This window comes from Trachypithecus francoisi, unplaced genomic scaffold (genome assembly GCF_009764315.1).
Source record: "Trachypithecus francoisi isolate TF-2019V2 unplaced genomic scaffold, Tfra_2.0 Lachesis_group14, whole genome shotgun sequence".
Taxonomy (NCBI): domain Eukaryota; kingdom Metazoa; phylum Chordata; class Mammalia; order Primates; family Cercopithecidae; genus Trachypithecus; species Trachypithecus francoisi.
Window position 1 is genome coordinate 16470303 of NW_022681459.1, and position 22429 is coordinate 16492731.

Genomic DNA, 22429 nt, shown 5'->3' on the forward strand with positions numbered 1-22429 from the left:
TACTTAGATCTCTATACTCAGATATTTATTTTATACTCTTTCTGAACGTCTTTGAAAAAACTATTTTCTCCCAAAGATCCTATTATTTTTTGGCTGATTTATTAAGTTCTTCCTTTTTGGTTTACTTTTTAAATCTCATTTATTCTTCCCCGATTGATAATGGAAAGGAAAACTAAGGCTTCGGAAGAAGTCTATTTGCCTTTAATGAACCAGTTGGGGGCGAGTCTTCCTGATGAGATTGTGACTGATTGCAAACTGAGCATTCCTTCCTGTCTCCATCCTGTTGGGTTCGATAGAATGACAAAGAACGTTGAAGACTTTCACTCTCCATTCCAGCATCTACCGGACCAACATAAGTCAGGAAGCACATCTGAGAATCTATCTCATTTAATCTCAATACTTTTTTCAATTATGTGGAACATAGACAAACAGGTCAAACTTGGATTTAGACAAAGTTAAATGATCAACTACATGATGCAATTTAATGGGTACAAAAATAAAAACAAAGAAACCTCTTACTCTCTTCCATAATAGCTTACAGTCTACCACTAGGAATTTATTACAAATATCCTCTTAGAAAATTCAGATTGCTCCTGAGTAAATTACAGTATCAGAAAGCACACCCTTAGCCATCTATTGAACACATACTAGATGTCTAGTTCTTTGCTATCCTTTTGAGTTGGCACTTTACTTGGTTGACTCCGTGGTTCTTTAGTCTTTATCTGCACTCCACGTTTCTTTAAGCTAACTGATGTTTCTCATATATTAACTGGCTCCTTCGACCAGTGAGGCAAATGAGTTAGTACTCATTTCATTAGTGAGTTTTTTCTTTTCATCTAGAAAAATGTATTCCATCTAGGAAATGGGCAATTTGATGGCATGTGAGAAAGGTGAGAAGAAAGGAATAAATTTAAAGTAAAGCAAGTTGCCATCCTACACATGCATGTGTGCGTACCCTCTGGTATATATGTATCAGAGACTAGGTGGTAAGCAATAATTTGCCATGAAGCAGTTTGGCAGGGCTGAACTTCTCGGAGTAATTTCAAGCCAGTTACAGACTCCCAATAACAACTTAGCATTCTGATTCCCAGAGGAGAATGTGGTCAAGAAAAGAGCAAGGTAATGCATACATGACAAAATCAACCTCTCTCATTAAGACGAATTCCCTAATTGATCAGTGCTTCACAGCGCTCCATGTAGTGGCAGGGGAAAATGTGCAGTGCAGAAAAAGACTGGTTCTTGCAAAGGAGAGATAGCTTTGATGTGACAGAGACAGTGTGGCAATAACCAAGTCCACTTTTCTGTAACAGTGATCGGCCAATGCTTTGTGTAGTACTTAAAACCCATGTAGAGAAAATAACAGCTCACATTCGGCTGATGCATATTTAAAGCTAAGAACTTAAACATGAGATTTTATGTTTGAATTGTTTTTGTTGCTGTACTTTTGAGCCAGTGTAATTCTTTATAAAATGCATCAACATGATTTTCAAACGTTACATGGGGATAAAAGAAAAGCCATTCTGAAGTTAAATATATAGATTTTCGTGAAGCTTATATAGTCAAGATAGCCTTTATACTTTTGACTTCTAATATAAAGAGGAATTATGTTGAAAGCAGTTCATGTGGAAGCCAAGTATTGTTCCTGCAGAATACAGGAATAGATGGACAGTTTGTGAATGGCTCCTGTTTTCGTCCCCTTTCATGCTATGTAAAAATCTGGATTATAAAACATATCTGTACAAGGGCCTTTTTTTTTTTTTTTTCTGAAAGCCCACAGGGATCTGGAGGAGATGTAACATCAAAATGTTTTGTTGTCTCTCCTGCAGGGGCCCCATGGGGACCATTTTTTTCATGGCTATAGACTGAGTTTGACTTGGGTCTGGAATGGCCTTGGTGTTTCGCAGAAGGAGACAAACAGTTCTTGCCTTTCACGTGAACTGTCCATCAATAATCCCATATTTAATGGCTCCTGGTGGAGCTGTACTCCATTCCTTGCTGTGACATCCCAGGAAATGTTCCTACTGGCTCCTGAAAAATTGTGAGGAAAATTAAGTTTGATTTTGATACCCAAAGCATCCACTGTGCACCGTTTCACTCCTCACCTCAACAATCCCTCTTTCATGGCTCATGATCTTATGTTCTTATGTATTACACAAATATTATATATTCATATATTTTACATTATATTTTCATTTATTAAGAGTAAGGTGTTGATATGAGTACTATAAATATAAGCCAGTATATAGTTATTAATAATTAAAGCAATATGATTTATACATTTATTATTATGCAATGAAAACTTGTTCCTTATATAAGGGAAATTTTAGGAATAGCAGCAAATGGGGAGATACACTGGGTACAAGGACTTTAATAGTGACAATGAAGTGACTGGTTTCAGCAGCCACTTTGGCCTATATGGCCTTGCCTGAGACCTCTAGAAATGGCATCATTAGGCCTTCTCCTTTCTGAGTTCTTTCCTTCATAAGTTATGTACCTGATAAGGACTTTATGCACCAGAAAGTATGGCACAGTATAGAACAATATGGGCAGCATGGCACAGCGGAAGGAACTCAGGGCTAGTTGTCAAGAGATTTGGGTTCTTCTGTGTGCTTAATGCTAGTTTTATGATTTGGATAAATCACATCACCTACCTGGACATTGCTGTCTACATCTGTGGGATGATGATGATGATGATGACGACAGTTAAGTGCTTAACAATAATGAACTCATTTAATCTTTACAACATCCTAATGAAGTAGATACCATTTTTCTCATTTTACAGATGAGGATGCTAAGCCATAAAAAGGTTAAATCTATTGCTTAAGTTCACTCAGCAAAGACAGGGTTAAGGTTATGTCTTCCTATCCTGGGCTCCTGCTCTTCTTCTTGACAGTGGCTAAAGTTCCTCAAATCTGAGATTCTATTTTAATGAAAACTTGCGTAGGTGAAGACAGAGATAAAACACAGTTCTGGAACAATGGATTCCAATGGATTTCAAAGCCATTCAGTAATCATGATGATAACTTAATAGTTTATATTTCAAAAATACATACCTGTCTATCATCTCTCTCTCTCTCTCTCACATCTATTTTAAATGTAAACCCAGGAATCAATCTGCTCAAGCTGCTCTCAAAATTCTAATACCTAGAATTAATGGCTAATGGCTCCTAATAGACAGGAATAATTATAGCCCATTGCTAACCACCACTGAGAAGTATAATAGCTAATCATTTCTCTCTAATGGCTGTTTGTGTCACAAACAGAATTTTTATCTAAGAAGAGAGAGAAAACAACAACAAATGACAGAGTCTTGCTCTGTAACTCAGGCTGGGGTGCAGTGGCGTAGTCACAGCTCACTGTAACCTTGAACTCCCGGGCTCAGGCCATCCTTCTGCCTCAGCCTCCTGAGTAGCTAGGTCTTCAGGTGCATGCCACCATGCCCAGATAATTAAAAAAATTTTTTCTTGTAGAGACAAGGTCTTGCTATGTTGTCCAGGCTGGCCTTGAACTCCTGGCCTTAAGCAATCCTCCCACCTTGGCCTCTTGAGTTGCTGGGATTTCAGTTAACTTATCAAAACAGTAATGTTATGTAATAATATCACATAGTTTTGAAACTGTTTTCTATGGGAAGTGCTTTGTAGATTTCCTCTCATTTATTCTTTTGCTATCTCTATTTTTAATATATTATTTATAAATTTGATCTGGTTTGTTCTTATGTTATCTCTATTGTAGGACTTACCATCATATAATCTGGTAGTAAGTTTTATGACGCTCTCCGCATCCCGTAGTCTCATTGAACCAACCGTCTCTGTTTCTTCAGCACTTCATGGAGCGGAATGTTTCTTTTTAACACTGTGAATAAAGGGACAGGTGAGTTGTTCAAATGTTCTCCCATTTTGGGGAACGGAGAATCTGGGTTCACACAGTGAAGGCTTTCGTGACAGCCTGGTCTGCTTACTGAAAGCTTCAGCTTTCTTTCAATGCTTAGTGTATAGACGTGATAAAATCACTCACAGAAACAATGATTCGTCTTCCTAGGCACATCTGTAGGAGTTCCTTGAAAGACAGTGTATTATCTAGTCCTAAATACTTTATATTCACCCCCTCAATGAGTAATCAACTTCACTCCATCCAGAAGTTGGTAGTTAGGAACTTGAAAACAATCTAAGAAACTTTTGCAGTTTCAGGCTTAAATAATAGTGTATGTAAACGTACATGTTTCAGCCACATCATAGAAAGTAAATCCAGGAGCTAAAGAAGCCTTTGTTAATTTGTCTAGAAAGAGAAGCCAGGGGGAAAAAAAGAGTGAGTCTATCCAGAAAACAGCTAAGTGATCTGTGGCTAGCAGGGCATCCTACAGTTAGAAACATTTTTTTGAAATTATCTAGGCAGTATCATAGGTCTTATTTCATAACAGCTCAAACTAATATCAAAGAGAAAAAAAGCATCTACCTTATTCCTTTGAAATATAATCGATGGCCATAAGTCCCAGTAGGCTTACTAGATTCTTCCTTAGGAGCAGGAAGTAAATATGACAACAGACCAAGACTAAAGTGATTCCAACATGGAACTTCAGTCTGTCCAAATAGGAAGATGGGCCAGGACCCGTCTTAGAGTTGTGCTGTCCAATATGGTAGCCGTGAACTCCATTTGGCTCTTTAAATTAATGAAAATGATAAATAATTTAAAAACTGGTTTCTCCCTCACACCAGCCACAGTTCAAGTGGTCAGTAGCCACATGTGGCTAGTGGACATCATATTGGAGAGTGCAGATGATTATACAATGTTGTATGTGCAGCATTGTTGTCATCGTGGAAAGTTCTTTTGGACAGGACTGGCTTAGCGTCAGAGCTTTAATGTTAGAAAATGACCACTCCGGCCGGGCGCGGTGGCTCATGCCTGTAATCCCAGCACTTTGGGAGGCCGAGGAGGGTGGTTCATGAGGTCAGGAGTTCGAGACCAGCCTGGCCAAGATGGTGAAACCCCATCTCTACTAAAAAATACAAAAATTAGCCGGGCGCGGTGGTGGGCGCCTGTAATCCCAGCCACTCGGGAGGCTGAGGCAGAAGAATCGCTGGAACCCGGGCAGGCGGAGTCTGGGGTGAGCCGGGATCATACCACTGCACTGTAGCCTGGGCAACAGAGCAAGACTCCGTCTCAAAAAAAAAAAAAAGAAAAAAGAAAAAAAAGAAAATGACCACTCCAACTGATTAGAAAGCAAGGGGTCACTAGCAGCATTGGTTAGTTTGATTAAAAGTCAATAACTACAGTTTAGCTAGGTTTAGAAATGCAAGCAGAACATGATCTGGATAATAACTCTTGGCTGCTTAATTGCTAACCAAAAACAGCCAGATAGTGACTGGTTTGGAGGCGAAGGGGATGGGCGATTAGATTTGCTTGTCTTTCACTTTCATATGAAACCACTCTTGACTCTGATGTGAAGTTTAAAGATTTGATCCCTTCCTTGGTCTTCTGCATCCGATTTTGATATGCTACCACTTACTCTAGAAATTCTTGTATCTGGATTTTATGATGATTGGTCTGGTGCGCCACAGACTTCACCAGAACATTTAATGCTATGTGCCTCGGGCTTTCTTGCTGGAAAATATCCTGTGTAGAACACTCTGTCTGCCTCTAGATAAGTGTCATTTTCGGGGAGGGAATCTCCCTGAGGACTTCTGTCATTTCAGGTTAGAAAGTCCAGAATTATTCTTATAGCATAAAATGCCACACAGTGGTTATGATATGAATATAAGAAATGACTTAGAAGAAATGGGGGGGGGTGCTGCAGCAAATATACATTCAATTGCTTGAATAAAAATCAAGGCAAGAAAGATGGGCTTAAATTATAAGGAAAATATGTGGTGGATTTCTGAAAAATGTGAGTGGCTTGTAGGATTTCTGCCCTGGGAAGTTTTTAATCAGAAAATTTGAATACTTGATGAACATCTCTTACCTGGTCAATTGCAACTACCTTCCAAATAGAGTTTTTGTCTTTAGCATTGACCATGACCACTTCTTCCCCACCGCACACACACACAAAAGATATGTCCACATTCTAATCCTTGGAAGGTGTGAATGTGACCTTATTTGGAAAAGATTTTTTGCACATATAATTAAGATCAGAATGCTGAGATGAGATCATCCTGAATTACTTGAGTGGGCCCTAAATTCAATGACAAGTGTCCCTGTAGGAAACAGAAGAGGAAAAGACATGCATAAAAGAAAAGGTGAGATGGAGATAAGGGCAGAGATTGGCATGATGCGGCCATGAGCCAAAACTGGCAACTTCCAGAAGCTGGAAGAGACAGAGGATGGATTCTTCCCTATGCGGCCCTGCTGGCACCTTGATTTCAGACTTTTGTCTCAGATCTTTGGCTTCCAGAACTGTGAGAAAATAAATTTCTGTTGTTTTAAGCCACCAAGTTCATGGGAATTTGCTATGACAGATACCATAAGACATAAATACAGATACCCTCTGATATATCCTCCAAATCACTTCTAGAATGATCCATTTAAGACATAAACATTATGCACAGCATAAAGTCCAAATCTCTTAGGAGAGCTTCCAAGGACCCCTTGATCTGGTCTTTGGCTTCCTCTCTCACTACATGACTCTCTGGCACCCCCATAACATTTAATAAGACTGGAGTCCCTTATTCCCTGGATATACTATCTGTTTTACCCCACTGTATTTTTGAACTTGCAGTTCTCATGATCTGTGATGTCCTTTTGAGGATTGTTCATCCATAGTAGCTCTTTTTTTGTTTGTTTTTGAGATGGAGTCTTGCTCTGTTGCCCAGGCTGGAGTGCAATGGTGCGATCTCAGCTCACAGCAACCTCTGGGTTCAAGCGATTCTTTTGCTTCAGCCTCCTGACTAGCTGAGACTATAGGCGTGTGCCACCACACCCACCGAATTTTTGTATTTTTAGTAGAGATGGGGTTTCACCATGTTGGCCAGGCTGTTCTGGAACTCCTTACCTCATGATTCGCTCACCTTGGCCTCCCAAAGTGCTGGGATTACAGGTGTGAGCCACTGCGCCTGGCCCATGGTAACTCTTGATCATCTTTCAGAGTCCCACTGAGTGTCCCTGCCTGTGAAAACGTGTTAGCTGACTTCCCTCTCTCACCCCCTCCTTCTCTGTGTCATCTCCACATCTTGAGTATGCTCATTATGACACAGTGCTTTCTTACATCCATCCATTTAACAACTTAGAACATTAATTTTTAGTAGGTAAGACGTTTATATGGGGTATCCATGGAGAAGTCTAATTCCTATCCGTTTTTTTTCTTTCTTTTCCCTACAGGTAACCATTTAAAAATTTTTTTTTAACTTCTATTGTTTCTTTATGCAAATACGTACATTTTCATTATACAAAGGCAGTACACTACATATATTGTTATGAACTTTACTTTTTTCCATTTAGTAATATATCCTAGATATTTTTCCATATCATTATGTAAAGATCTCGCCCATTCCTTTTTTATGGTTACATAGTATTCCATCGCATACATGGTCCTAGATAATGTAACCAATTGTCAATTGTTGAATCACTGAATTGTTTTCATTATTTGTTATTATAAACAATGCTTTAATGAAAACTTTTGTAATGCATTATTTCATACGTATGAAAGCATAGGTAGATTTTCCAGAAGTGGGATTGCTGGGCCAAAGGGCAAATGTTACTGTCACTGTGCTAGACATTGCCAGATTTTCCTCCATAAGCATTGAGCCATTTCATATGAGGGAGCCCATGGGCATACTCAGGAACACAATGTTATATGTTTTGTATTTTTGTCAATATGATTGACAAGTGTCATAGTTTTCTATTGCTGAATAACAAATCATCATAAACTCAGTAGTTTAAAGCAACACACATTTAGTATCTCACAGTTTCTGTGAGTGTCCCAAGCATGATTTAGCTGCATCCTCTGCTTAGGGTCTCAGGAGCTGCAATCAAAATGTGGGCTGTGACTGTGGTCTCATCTGAGGTTAAGAGTCCTCTTCCAAATTCATGTGATTGTTGGCAAAAGTCGGTTCCTTATGGTTGTAGGACTGAGGCCCTCGGCAATTAGAGGCTGTCTGCAGTTCCTGGCCACATGAACCTCCCCATAGACAGTTTACATCACAGCAGCTGGCTTCCACAAGGCTAGCAGAAGAGTCCCTTGCTATGGTCTGTTAAGTGGTGGAGTCTTATACTATGTAACCTAATCATGGGAGTGTCATCCTGGCACATTTGCCAAACAACAAAATCTAGTCCAGGGGGTAACACCACATCACTGTTGTCACATTCTATTGATTAGAAGCAAATCACAGGTCCTGGCCACACCCAAGGGGAGGGGATTGTACAGGCCCTAACACCGGGGGTGGAGATTAGGGGGCTACCTATCATAAGATTCTTCCCATCATTGTGAGAAAATAAAAATCCTTTCTTTTTATTATGAGTATTTTCATATATTTAATTACCATCTGTGTTTTTTTCTTAGTGAACTGTCTGTTCATATTCTTTGTTTATATTTCCATCAAATGTTTACTTTTCTTCTACATTTCTATGTGACATGAATTGCAAATATTTTCTTCCATTTTGCACTCTTGATGTTTTTGAATTCAAAGTTTATGAACTTACCAATCTTTTCTTTTGACTTCTCATTTTTGAGTCATAGCTGTAAAGGTCTTTCCTATGCTAGGTATATAAAGAAATTAAACTATGTTATAATTTTTTTACCTCTAAATCCTAAATCCCATTAGGAATATTTATTTGAATATGGTATGATATATGAATCTAACAATGTCATTTTTGAGAAGGCTTTTTGGTTGTTCCAACATTGTATATTAAAGTTCATCTTTACCACCACAGAATGAGTATCACCTTTATCATACACTAAATTCCCATATAAAGTAGAATCTATTTCTGGAATTTATCTTCTCTTCTTTAGTATATTTACATATGTCTCAATACCATATTGTTTTAATTATTAAAGTTTTGTTATGTATTCATTGGCTTCTAAGAATCTTCTCCAGAATCTTCTATTCTGGAGATTTCCTGGTTATTATTACTAGTTTATTTTCCACATAACCTTTATAATTAGCTTATCTAATTCTAGAACAAAATTTCTTTTTCAGTATTCTTATTAGGATTGTTAAATTTATGAATTATCTTAGAAAGAATTGGCATCTTTACCATATTAAGTTTTGGTGCATTTACAAACTTGGTATCTTTGTTTTTAAGAAATATACTACTATTTCTTTCATCATATTGTTTTTGCATATTTATTTTTATTTTTTTGAGATGGAGTCTCACTCTGTCACCCAGGCTGGAGTGCAGTGGTGTGATCTTGGCTCACTGCAACCTCCACTTCCCAGGCTCAAGTGATTCTCCTGCCTCAGCCTCCTGAATAGCTGGGATTACAGGCACATACCACCATGTCTAGCTAATTTTTGTAATTTTAGTAGAGACGGGGTTTCACCATGTTGGCCTGGCTGGTCTTGAACTCTTGACCTCAGATGATCAGCCCGCCTTGGCCTCCCAAAGTGCTGAGATTACAGGTGTGAGCCACCACGCCTGGCTGCATATTTCTTATTAGTTTATTCTTTGGTATTTCGTGCTTTATAGATTTATTGATTTTGCCATTATAAATGACTCTTGTCCATTACATCTTCTACACTTTGGTGTTTGCATAACATGAAAACTATTGCTTTCTATAAATTTTATATATGCATCCATTCTCAGTTAGAAAACATTTATTGGGTGTCTACCATATGATGGGCTTCTATACTAGTGCTGAGCTCACAGTCACAAAATAGCCATGGTCCTTCCCCACCATGAACAAATGGCCTAGTAAAGGAGGTAGAAAGTAAACATGTAAGCAAACTAATTTATAGTTACTATTTGAATAAATGCTATGAAGATAATGAGGAGTGTTCAGTCATACAGAATAATTATTTAAGTGTATCTTATTACCCACTTAGAGTCTTCGAGGGTTTGGTCCATAACTTATTTGTCTTTGGGTCCTCAGAGCCTCACACAATGCCCAGGAAATAAAGACACCAAATATTTATTGAACAGAACAGAACCAAATTGGCTCTGAGCTCAGGGCCAATGTTTTAAGTCCTTTAGCCACAACGATCATGAAGTCCAATTTTTCAACCAAATTTATATTTTAAATATTCTGTTTCTATAAACACATTATCCCAGTGCTGGCCTAAGTATTTGTTTGGAAAATGGCCACTAGAGTTACAGCTTTCACCTAAAGTGGCCTTCCATGTCTCTGGCCCATGAACAGAATGGGCTTTTAATCCTTAGCCTGAGTGTTTCAGAGACAAGTTAGCAGAAAGGGATGCTCCCTTTGTAAATTTTTGACTGAGGTGTCAAAGTTAGACTTAGGGTATTGAGGCTAGCCGGAGCTTATCTGTCCTTCCAGGCAAAGTTGTTAAGATTTACATCTTTAATAACAGTAGGAAAGCAAGAGAAGACTGTAGTGGAGAAAATTCTACTTTTACGTCCATGCTTTCATTGATGTTTCACTTCCCCTCCCCAAGTGTTACTAAAAGGTAAGTAAAGAATTTAGGGATTAGTTTGTGAATTTTTATTTATTTTTAGCCTATGTGGCTCTGGAGATAATTTAGATCAGCTTCCAGGAATATATGAAATGCAGTCAAATTAAGTACACTGGAGAAGGTGAGAAAGAAATGGGGCACCAAACAAAGTTGGAGACATTTGACAGACTTGCTGTGAGAAGGCTCAGGTTTTGGCTCTTATCAGTTAGAAAACATATTGAGCATGAGCACAATTTATAGTTCAATTAAGATTTAAAAAAATTCCTGGTCATGGCAAAAATATATGTGGTGCCTACTCTGTTCTGGGCATCATTTAAAGCTTTTTAAATGAATTAATTTAGTCCTTGCAACAACCTGATGAGATGAGTCCTAATAATCTTCTGTCTTACAGGAGAAGATCTACTATTACTAACATTGAGATAAGGAGGAAAGTTATTCAGAGGATTTTCACAAAGATGATGCTGTGCAATAGAATGAGTAGCATTCTCCAGTGTTTATACCCTGGCACTACAGTGAATCTCACATGTCTGTCTTTATATTATGTAACATAATCCTGAAACTGTCATCTCCTCACATTTGCCACACAACATCAATTACTCCTTGATTATACACTAATCAAGGAGTAATATCCTATTACTGTTGTCATATCCTATTGATTGGAAGCAAGCTGCAGATCCCAGCTACGCTCAAGGGGAGGAGATTATACAGGGTCTAACACTAGAGGGTGGCATCTCTTGATCTAATGGCCTCATGCCAAGCTCAGAATGAGTCTACAGTGACCAATGTGATAAACGTAGCTCTGCCGATAAAACTTCATTCAGAGGTAGATTTCAGAGTACCTAGAGGAATGTGTTTATTTGAATATACTTTAGTTAATTCTCTTTCTTCTTCTTCTTTTTTGAGACAGGGTCTTGCTCTCTCATTCAGATTGGAGTGCAGTGGCACAGTCACAGCTCACTGTAGCCTTGACCTTCCAGGCTCAAGAGATCCTCCCACCTCAGCCTCCTGAGTAGCTGGGACTACAGGCATGCACCACCACATCCAGCTAATTTGAGAAATTGTTTGTAGAGATGAGGTCTCACTGTGTTGCCCAGCGTGGTCTTGAACTCCCAAGCTCAAGTGATCCTCTTGCCTTGGCCTCCTAAAGTGCCAGGAGACCAAGGTGTGAGCTACCTCTCCCAGGCTCTTTAGTCAATTCTTTGAAAATATTACATCTTCTAATTCAGTGATAGGTAGAAATGGAAGTGATGGCTTGGAGATGGTTTCAAACTTTGAATTAAAAATGATGAATGAGATGCTAATGAGTAGTTAGGCGGTTCTTGGCCTGTATACACAACTAAGCAACCTTCCTTTTACTGTTTGTGACTGTCTCAGATGGGTGAAATAAGGTGAATCAGTTAGGTTATGCTATGCTATGTTGTGGTAACAAATACATCTCTGAAATACACTGATTTTGCCCCAAAAAATGCTTGTTTTCTTCTCATATGAGGCCTCCTTGTGTCTAACAGCTTTCTTTGATTTGTAGTCATGCCACTTAGAGCAAATGGTCTCCAAGGTCAATGTAGCAGAGGAAAAAACAGTCTTGGAGAAGGCATACCCACTCAGACCTTCCTCAAATTGGAACTGGCATATTACTTCCATTTGTATTTCATGGGGAAGAGTCAGTCACATGACACCACTGCTCCAATGCATGGGGTTGGGAAACCTGGATATTTAGTGAGCGCTGGTCATCTGTGCTACATAAGGACTAGGCTGTTCTTAAACCTACTGGGAATTTCTCTCCTGCTACCTTTCTCTTTAACTGTTTAGACGTCTTGCTTTATGAAACTGTATCCTCATGGTACCAGATTTCCCCTATTCAGACAACTCAGTCTTGACTAGAGGAGGCATCTCTGAGGGTGGGTGAAGTGGCAGAAAAGTAGAAGGGGGAGGTAAAAGAAAAGAAATAGTCCCTTAGTTGTCACTTCTCATTTCTCTACTGCTGCTGGTTTCTTTGCTGCTCCATTTCTCAGGGCCCAGCTCTTGCTGACGGTTGCCAAGTGGTAAGGAGATTCGGGAGCAGAAAGAATCTACTCTGCTATTTATGCTAAGGGACCTCTGCTGTTTTTCCTCCTTCAACTCCCTTTCTTTTCCTTTTATTTAATAAACTCCTTTTATTTTTTTGACAGAGTTTTGATCTTGTTGCCAAGCCTGGAGTGCAGTGGTGCAATCTCGGCTCACTGCAACTTCCACCTCCTGGTTTCAAGCAATTCTCCTGCCTCAATCTCCCAGATAGCTGGGATTATAGGCACCTGCCACCACACCCAGCTAAGTTTTTGTATTTTTAGTAGAGATGGGATTTCACCATGTTGGCTGGGCTGCTCTTGAACTCCTGTCTTCAGGTGATCCACCCACTTTGGCCTCCCAAAGTGCTGGGATTACAGGCGTGAGCCACGGCACCCTAAACTCCTATTCTACAAAAGCATTTTAACATGCTTTGTGAGCCAAACACAAGCGGGGTTTGGGTATTTAGAAATGCATAATACAAGGCATCTGTGCTCCAAGGACTCTTGGTCACTGGTCAACACCAACAACTGTAAAGTGATTGAGTGCAAAATAGAAGTGTTTCAAAAGTGAACAAGTAGATGAGTGACTTAATGCTTGACTGAATAGAATTCTCAGAGCTTCCACATTGTGTGAAGAGAGGAGGATCCATGAGAGTGGAGGCTGGCCTTCTGAGGGTAGCACTGAGTTGGAAGGCAAGTAAAGCCAGTCAAGGGAGATGCGGAAGTTACAAATCTCATTGCCCTTGTGTTATCTCCAGTCTCTCTCTCACCTCTTTCCTAGCCCCTTGTTCATTTCTCTCCTACCCTACAACACAGGTCCTGATCCTACTCACAGCTCTCCCCTCGCTCCTTTCCTCAGCCCTTTGGTGCTTGCACGTGGGGTAGAGATAAATCATGCTTCTGCATGGAGTTTGGGCTTCAGATGTGTCTGTGTATCTGCCACCCCAAATTGCTACTATAATCTGATCCTATTTTTTCATACAAATATTATGATATAGAGTGGGAAAATGCTATCATACTATGTGTTTAGTACATGCTAGATCTTTGTGATAGAAAAACAAAAATTTTTTTTTTTTTTTTGAGATGGAGTTTCCTTCTCGTTGCCCAGGCTGGAGTGCAATGGCATGGTCTTGGCCCACTGCAGCCTCTCCCTCCTGGGTTCAAGCAATTCTCTTGCCTAAGCCTCCCAGGTAGCTCGGATTACAGGCACCTGCCACCATGCCTGGCTAATTTTGTATTTTTAGTAGAGGCGGGGTTTCACCGTGTTGGCCAGGCTGGCCTTGAACTCCTGACCTCAGGTGATCTACCCGCCTGGGCCTCCCAAAGTGCTGAGGTTACAGGTGTGAGCCACTGCGCCTGGCTGTGAAAACAATTTTAAAGGGTAATCTGGAGTCTTAATTGCCTTTTTAATAACATTATTTACATGGTAGGGATGATGTAATAGGTGATTAAATCCCAGAGCAATGACCTAAATGATCTTTGAGGCTCTTTCCAACCTGTAGAGTGTATGATTATGCAGGAATATGTGCTCTAAATTCTGAACACATGGTTTCAAAATGAGCCTTTGGAACATAGGGTATCATTAATAGAAGGATTGCCTGCAATGTGGCAAGTTCTCATTTCTTCAATCTCTATTCCTTAAGTTTTCACTCACAACTTATTCTGTGATTTTTTTCTCTACCATTTCTGCATGTTAACACAGGATTATTCCTTAATCCAAAATTGCTTTTTGATTATAAGCAGTTCTGAATTTCACTAGGTTAAATAAATATATCTCTAACAAGGTAGAATGTATTTCCTAGTGGCTGACAAGGGAATATTTTATTAATTTGCTTCTAAGTCATTGAAATCACATACATTAAAATGTTTAGCTGATTCTTTTACACTAATGAAATAAGAAATGACTATTTTTTTTATCACTTCCTTAAATAAAGCATACCATCCCTAATGCATGTACAGCTGGAATTAATCTCAAACAGAAATCATAAGTGACATGCAAAGAGGATTATGTGATTTTCTTTCTTCTTCTTTTTTTTTTTTTTTCTTTTTTTGAGACAGAGTCTCGCTCTGTTGCCCAGACTGGAGTGCAGTGGCACAATCTCAGCTCACTGCAACCTCTGCCTCCCGGGTTCAAGCAATTCTTCTGCCTTAGCCTCCCCATTAACTGGGACTACACGTGCATGCCACCACACCCAGCTAATTTTTTGTATTTTTTTTTTTTAGCGGATATGGGGTTTCACCATGTTAGCCAGGAGGGTCTTGATCTCCTGACCTCGTGATCTGTCCACCTCAGCCTCTGAAAGTGCTGGGATTATGGGCGTGAGCCACCATGCCAAGCCGTGATTTTCTTACAGTACTTTGTCAACAGATATATTTTCCTGAAGGCAGTTACATTTGCATTCAATTGCTTTTGTGTCACACATTTTGATTCTTAAAACAAAGACAACAACCACAATTTGTATACCACTTGGGCATAATAGTGTTGGATAGAATGAGACTTACAGAGGTCATTGACATTATCCCTTGCTTCCTGCCCGGCAATGAGAATTCATCTTGTAATTTCACCCACTCAAGGGCATGGGCTTCACAGTCTCCTTTGGTAACTGATTTGAATATCTAACAACAGTTTCTGTCAGGATTTTTTTTTTCTCACAAAGTACAAAACTGAAATGCCTCTTGTCTTTTTTTTTTCTTCTTTTTCAAGCTGTAAGGAAAAAGATAAATAATTGGTTACAATTCTTCATAAACTCTTGAGTTTATATTTGAACCTTTTACTTTTATTTTATTTTATTTTATTTTTTGAGTGGAGTTTTGCTCTTTTGGCCCAGGCTGGAGTTCAATGGCGTGATCTCAGCTCACTGCAACCTCCGCCTCCCAGGTTCAAGTGATTCTCCTGCCTCAGCCTCCTGAGTAGCTGGGATTACAGGCGTGCACCACCATGCCCCGCTAATTTTTGTACTTTTAGTAGAGACGAGGTTTCACCATGTTGGCCAGGCTGGTCTCAAACTCCTGACCTCAGGTGATCCACCTGCCTCAGCCTCCCAAAGTGCTGGGATTATGGGCATGAGCCACTGAACCCAGCCTGAGCCTTTTATTCAACTCTTCAGACTAAGGTTGCCTTTTGTTCATTGTTTATCATTTTCTTCAAAATGATCCTTGATCACTTCTTCAAGTTTCTTAGCCAGGGCTAAATTTATTATTACACATATTTAGGAAAGAGGCTGCTCAAAGAGATGAGTGTAGAACTTTGGGAGTAGATATTTTCAAAGGAGAGTCTTGGTGAAGGAAATTTCTGAGAGACTCGGTTTTGGAAAGAGACCATTAACAGAGAATATTAATGGCTGCTACTAAAAGGAGGGTGAGTAATTGGTGCAGGGAAGAGATCAGTAAAGAAGTAAATGGACTGAAGGGGCTTAAGTTAAACAAGCAAACAAACATATTTCAAGTTCAAAGTCATTCAGAAGAGGGAGTATATGGGACGTAGACTTTGTACAAAAATGAAAGCCATTTTGACCCTTGTGAGAAAAGAGAGTATTTGGAGGCAGAAGGCAAAATGCAGGCAGCCTGTGGATAAATGACCCGTCTCTAGGATGAGGAAGGCACAAGTGGGTGCTCCGAGAGTCCCCCTAATGAGCTGAATTTATGGTGGTGTGCAAGGCTGAGGACATTTATTAGTAAATAACAGAGATAGTGTGCTAATGACCTGATCACTGGTGCATAATCAATCAGAGGTTGGTCTCTGTGCATAATTCTCCTGGGGGATTGTTAGAAGGAAAACACAGCTAAGGCCAGACACTGACTCACTAGGGGCCCCTTAGTCACTCATGGCGAGCAGATCTCCTCTTTCTGTACACGTAGAAGTTCTCTTTATTAGGGAAGCAGGAAGAAGTGGTTGAAAGACGCTGTCTTTCTCTTGTGGTGTGGTTTCTAAATGCAGCATATATCTGAGTAGAACCAAATTTAACTGTGAATATTTGGGTGAAGGTAATGAGATGGTATATTATTCTTTTATCAAAGGTTTTGATGAGCACAATGTATAGTATAAGCATCTCCTACTTAAGTACAAAGTATTTTTACAACTATGTTTAAGATCTATGAATAAAGACAGAATAATAGATTTATAAATTATGAGTAGGAGGATGATGTGGTTCATTTGCCAATCTACTAAGATATATTATAAAATCACATTCTTCTAGCCTTTTAATCTCAATATATTTCTTGTGTCTTGTACATATTATTTAATTGTTTTCATATAAAATGAAAGATGCTGTTAACTAGTTTGTATCCAATAAGAGGCAGTTTGAGGTTAAATACATTCTGCTTTCTTCATGTAAAGTGAATCTCATCTTTATTTCATCATACTTCGAATTGGGGTGGCCTGTGCTTTTTGTCTTTAGTGTTAGAACTCTTGTTTTATGTTCCCCATTTAACTCATAATATAAATTATGCATTAAAATAGTATTCGAGATGCTGTGACAAAGTTGGTGTTTTGATCGAGGTGGTGGTGTTGGTAGAACTGACCTGTCGGTGGGCAGGCACAATGCTACTTTATCCCTGAGCAATAGAGGCAGGAGAGTCCCTACCTGTCACATAAAAGCAGATTTAGGGAGATCAATACAGAGTGCATGAAAGTGAAGGTTAAGAGAAAGTACAATACGTAAAAGTCAGGAACTGTCAATATACAAATCCTCAACTCTGGCAAAACCCCAGATCACCCATGATCCAGTGTGAGGATAAAAATAAGCTCCTAAGTACTTTTTTTTTTTTTTTTAACTTTTGCATTTTGTGCAACTCATGAGCTAGTAGTGTTTTCCTCATTATTATTATTAGTGTTATTATTCAGCATTTTGCTACACCCTCTCCTTCTTTCCAGCATCTAAATACCAGCAAATATATTATGAGATGAAAATGATGACATAGCACCTCTTTTCTGTCAGGTAGAAACATCTGCATTCAAGGTTATTTGAAGGTAAAATATTTACTGAGTTATTTACTCTGTCTTTCCCCCAGGAGTCAAGGCAGAATGGGGGTTGCCAAGAAGAGTGGCCAGGTGTACCACCATACAATGGGGCCTGTGTGTGTCTCTCTTGTGTTTAGCTTCATGCAAAATGGGGCTTAGAGGTACCTGGGGGCTTATTTTTGTTGCATTCACACCATTGATTGTCCTTTCTAATGCGTGTGAAATTATATTCCCCTGCAACTGAAAATCTGATGAATAAAAGTATGTCCTTATCTTCCATAACAATGAATCCAGACATAGCTGCTTCCAGGTGGAGGGTAGCCGCTCAGTCATGTCAGTAAGGACAGGGACTGTGTTCATCCTTATAGTTCATCATCCTCAGTCTGCAGGCTTTTAGACCTACTTAATTGTTGCAGGATGCCTGCTGAACTCCTGCAGTATTCTTTTTTTTTTTTTTTTTTGAGACAGAGTCTCACTCTGTTGCCCAGGCTGGAGTGCAGTGGTGCCATCTTGGCTCACTGCAAGCTCCGCCTCCCGGGTTCACACCATTCTCCTGCCTCAGCCTCCTGAGTAGCTGGGACTACAGGCGCCTGCCACCATGCCCAGCTAATTTTTTGTGTTTTTAGTAGAGACGGGGTTTCACCGTGTTAGCCAGGATGGTCTTGATCTCCTGACCTTGTGATCCGCCCGTCTCGGCCTCCCAGAGTGCTGGGATTACAGGCGTGAGCCACCGCACCTGGCCTGCTGCAGTATTCTTGGCATCAAGATGGTACTCCAAGATAAGAAGCAGAAGAGAAGATAAAGAGAAATTCTCAACTGGCTTTCTTTTCTTTCATCAGGGAAGAAACATTTCTCCCAAAGACTTCCATTTTCATTTCAATGGCTAGAACCTTGTGACATGGCAATCCCTTCCTGCAAACTACAAAAGAGCCTGGAAAAGGAGCATTTGAAGGAACACAACAAGATAACCGTGACCAGCCTAACCAGTTGCCCTGCACGCTGTATGTACATCCCTCTAGATCTCTACCCCTGCCAGTGTGTTGGCCAGAGCATCTTTCACTGCTCCTGCCTGTGTCAGCTGGGTCCCTTGTGCGGCTGCCACAGTTGCTACTTGCCCAGGGACTTGCCACAGTGGCTGCCCCGTCCCATTGTGTTGTCCTAGACACAGCTTGAAAGCATTTCCCGAACACACTCTGCTTCCCATCTCATGTCCTGGGACTTCCCTGATGCCACTAGGGTAAGAGATGTAACCAGACCCTCACTTGGGGCCCCCTGTGTACAATCTAGAAGTTTGGGGGAGGAGGTCAACCCGTGGGGTAGACTTTGACTAACAGAAGATTGAAACTCATAGATAGCTTCGCCTTCTGTCTGTGGCAGGACTGTCCTGGGAGCAGTGGTTGAGAGGGTATCTCCATATGCAGTAGCCAGCTCCACCCATCTTCTGTATTTTCTGCATTTCTTCTCCAACCTTCCCTGCTTAATCTGTGACCTCATTCCTGCTTTTTGGAGCTATACACCCCAACAAAATAGTAGCACACAAGCCCTTGCCCCGGGCTGTGTTTAATAAAGACTCTGATCCATTTTTGATGTTCAATTGCTGACATCCTCTAAACCTCCCTGCTCCCTCTGTCCGTGAGCGGGAGCCCTCACGCCAGCCCCATCTGCCACAAAACCCCACACCAGTCTCCTTTTCCAGCTCTCTCAAACCATTTTCACACCTTCCTGGAGCCTACCCTATTCCCCCCAGAAAGCCTCCTTTTGTGAATAGTGAACAATGTCACACCCCTAGGTGTGTGTATGGTGTCAGCAGTCTCAACATCAGGACCAAATTCTGGGTGATGTCCCTTCTGCTTCTGCAGAATGACTTCAGCACTCTGACACCAAACATTGTTCTCTGGGACTAGGCACACTGCCACCCTGAACAGTGATCAGAGTCCACTCAGTGAGGAAGACATGGGAAGGACGGACGCTGTCCTGGTGCCACACCACAATGTAGAGGATCGGGGCCAGGACCCAGGAGGGGACACTTAGAACTCTCACCTCCATGGTAGTTACAGAGGGCCTGGGAGGAGAGTGTGCGGAGAAATCCTCCTTTGGAGAGAGTTGACTTGAAGTCTCACTCTCAGCCAGGGGAAGTGGTGGGGGTGTTTCCCCTCACCTGGAGCCTAGTGAGAGATGTCTTAAGAAGATTCCTAGAGAAGAGTTTGGAAGAGAATCTTTGGGGATGATTGTTGGTTGGGAATAAACATGGGGATGCTTCCTCCCTTTCCTCAAGTCACTAGTGAGATTGTAATAAGGTTGTCCAGAGAAACAGAACCAGTAGGATATATAGACACATACACACACACACACACACACACACAGAGAGAGAGAGAGAAAGAGACATTGGCTCACACAATTGTAGAGGTTGGCAAGTCCAAAATCTTCAGGGTAGAGGGTAGGCCAAAGATCCAGGGAAGAGGTGATTTTGCAGCTCGAGTCTGAAGGCAGACTGCTGGCAGAATTCTCCCTTCTCTCGAGGAGGTCAGTCTTTTTCTATTATTGCCTTTACTAATTAGATAAGGTCCACCCATATTATGGAGGGTTAATCTACTTTTCTTAAAGTCTACTGATTTAAATGGTAATCTCATCTGAAAATGACTTTCAAAACAACATCTAGACTGTTTTGACCAAATATCTGGGTACTGTGGTGTAGCCGAGGTGACACGTGAAATTAATCATGACATGGGGCTTTAAGGAGTTTACTGGGAGGACTTTCTATATGTTCCTGGATTTTTGGTGGGCACACAGTGGATTATCTGACTTTTACAGGGCAAATTAAAAAGATGAGAGGCAAGCTGGCCAGCCAGTCTTAGGGCAGAAGTAAAAAGAAATTGCAGTTGCCTCTGTCCCTTTGTTTTAAGACAAAGAATGCAGGGGTGTTTCTCATGGTCCAACTATGGGCTATGTCAGCAAAGCCTGGCATGAAATTCTCTTGGGACTTTGTCCAAGAAGGCTACCTGGAGAGGCAAAAAGATCTCAGCAGAGGAGCTGCCTGTATCAATGCATTCCTGGGACTAATGAGGAATGAGGGTGCACGATACTTACAGTCAGAATAAAGACACGCTCATCCAGTGTCTTAATGTGCTTGGGCTACCCCAGCAAAATGCCAAAGAATGGGCATATTGCTTGATAGGCGGAATAATAAAAATATATTTTCTCACGGTTCTGGAGGCTGGGAGTCTGGAATCAGATGCCAGTATGATTAGGTCCCGGAGAGGGCCCTTTTCTTCAGCTGAAGACAGTGGCCTTCTCATCGTGTCCGCATACAGCCTTTCTTTGGTGCATGTGTGTGGAGAGGAGTAAGCAAGCTTTTTAATGTCTTCATATAAAGGCACTAATCCCGTCATGAGGGCCCCGCCCTCATGTGCCATGTCACAAGGTTCTAGCCATTGAAATGAAAATGGAAGTCTTTGGGAGAAATGTTTCTTCCCTGATGAAAGAAAAGAAAGCCAGTTGAGAATTTCTCTTTATCTTCTCTTCTGCTTCTTATCTTGGAGTACCATCTTGATGCCAAGAATACTGCAGCAGACCAGGTGCGGTGGCTCACGCCTGTAATCCCAGCACTTTGGGAGGCCGAGACGGGCGGATCACAAGATCAGGAGATCAAGTCAGCCCGCAGTCTGAACAAATACAGGGGAGAGACTTCTGATGGTAGAGTCTCTCAAGAATCCACAAAAACACCGAGGAAAGAGGCTACTCTTTAAGTTAGAAATTTTCCATCTCCTCCCCTCTCTTGGACCCTCAGTCTTAAAGGAGTCAGAAACAGAAGCTAGCGGAATGGAAAAAGAATGTAAAATGCTATAATAAGCCAGGAAGAGAGAATATATCCCCTCCTTTTCCAATGCCAGCTGCCTCCTAGATTCTGACCCAAGCTGGTGTGGACTCGTCTTTTAACACTAGATTGAAACTCAGACCTGTACATGGGACCAATCATTTTAGTTACTAATTTGCGACAATGTTTCACATATCCAGAAAAGTCTTGGGGTGCCTGCATTTTCATCCTGGAGCAGAGGAAGAACCAGTCTGAGTACATTTTAAGAGACAGTGGGGGAACAAAAATAAATTTACATTTTATGAGACATATGTGTTCAACTATTAGCTGTATTTTGCCTCCCTATCCAATTTTAAAGGGGAAAATTTAACTTGATAGGCTGAATAATGAAAAATCCCAAGACATGCTCTCTAGATTTGAGAATTTCATAGATAGTTTTCTCTGGGGGAATATTGGTAATTAAAACATTTTGGCTGGGCACAGTGGCTCACGCCTGTAATCCCGGCACTTTGGGAGGCCGAGGCGGGTGGATCACCTGAGGTCAGGAGTTCGAGACCAGCCTGGCCAACATGGTGAAACCCTATCTTTACTAAAAATACAAAAAATTAGCTGGGCTTGTTGGCAAGTGCCTGTAATCCTAGCTACTCGGGAGGCTGGGGCAGGAGAATTGCTTGAACCCGGGAGGTGGAAGTTGTAGTGAGCCGTGGTCGCGCGCCATTGCACTCAAGCCTGGGCCACAAGAGGGAAACTCTGTCTCAAAAAACCAAAAACCAAAAACCAAAACAGGACTTTAAGTAGCTGTAATACCCGCAGTGGCCACTTGGTGGCAGCCGTCCATGAATGCCGCTTTCGGCTCGCTGCCCTTGGGGACCCTGTGGTTTTGTGTGACAAGCTTTTTTTTTTTCGTCCTAGAAAATTGCGTGCTCCTGCTTTTGGTGGAAACTCTGTTTTCCTTGACAGTGTTTGTTTTGTGGTTGAGCCCTCTTTGGCTCCGCGAGGCCAACTTTTGTGATGCTTTCTGAATATCAGATATTCTAGTTCTATCTATGTT

At 40.9% G+C, this 22429-nt stretch overlaps 1 long non-coding RNA gene across 1 annotated transcript in view; it reads left to right on the forward strand.

The window, feature by feature from the left end:
• The first annotated feature begins 3736 nt into the window (after nt 1-3736).
• The window catches only part of LOC117095654, a 40566-nt gene continuing 21873 nt past the window's right edge, over nt 3737-22429 (forward strand). Inside the window, exon 1 of the long non-coding RNA XR_004442124.1 lies at nt 3737-3870. This is a non-coding gene — a long non-coding RNA (uncharacterized LOC117095654). The remainder of the gene's footprint in view (nt 3871-22429) is intronic.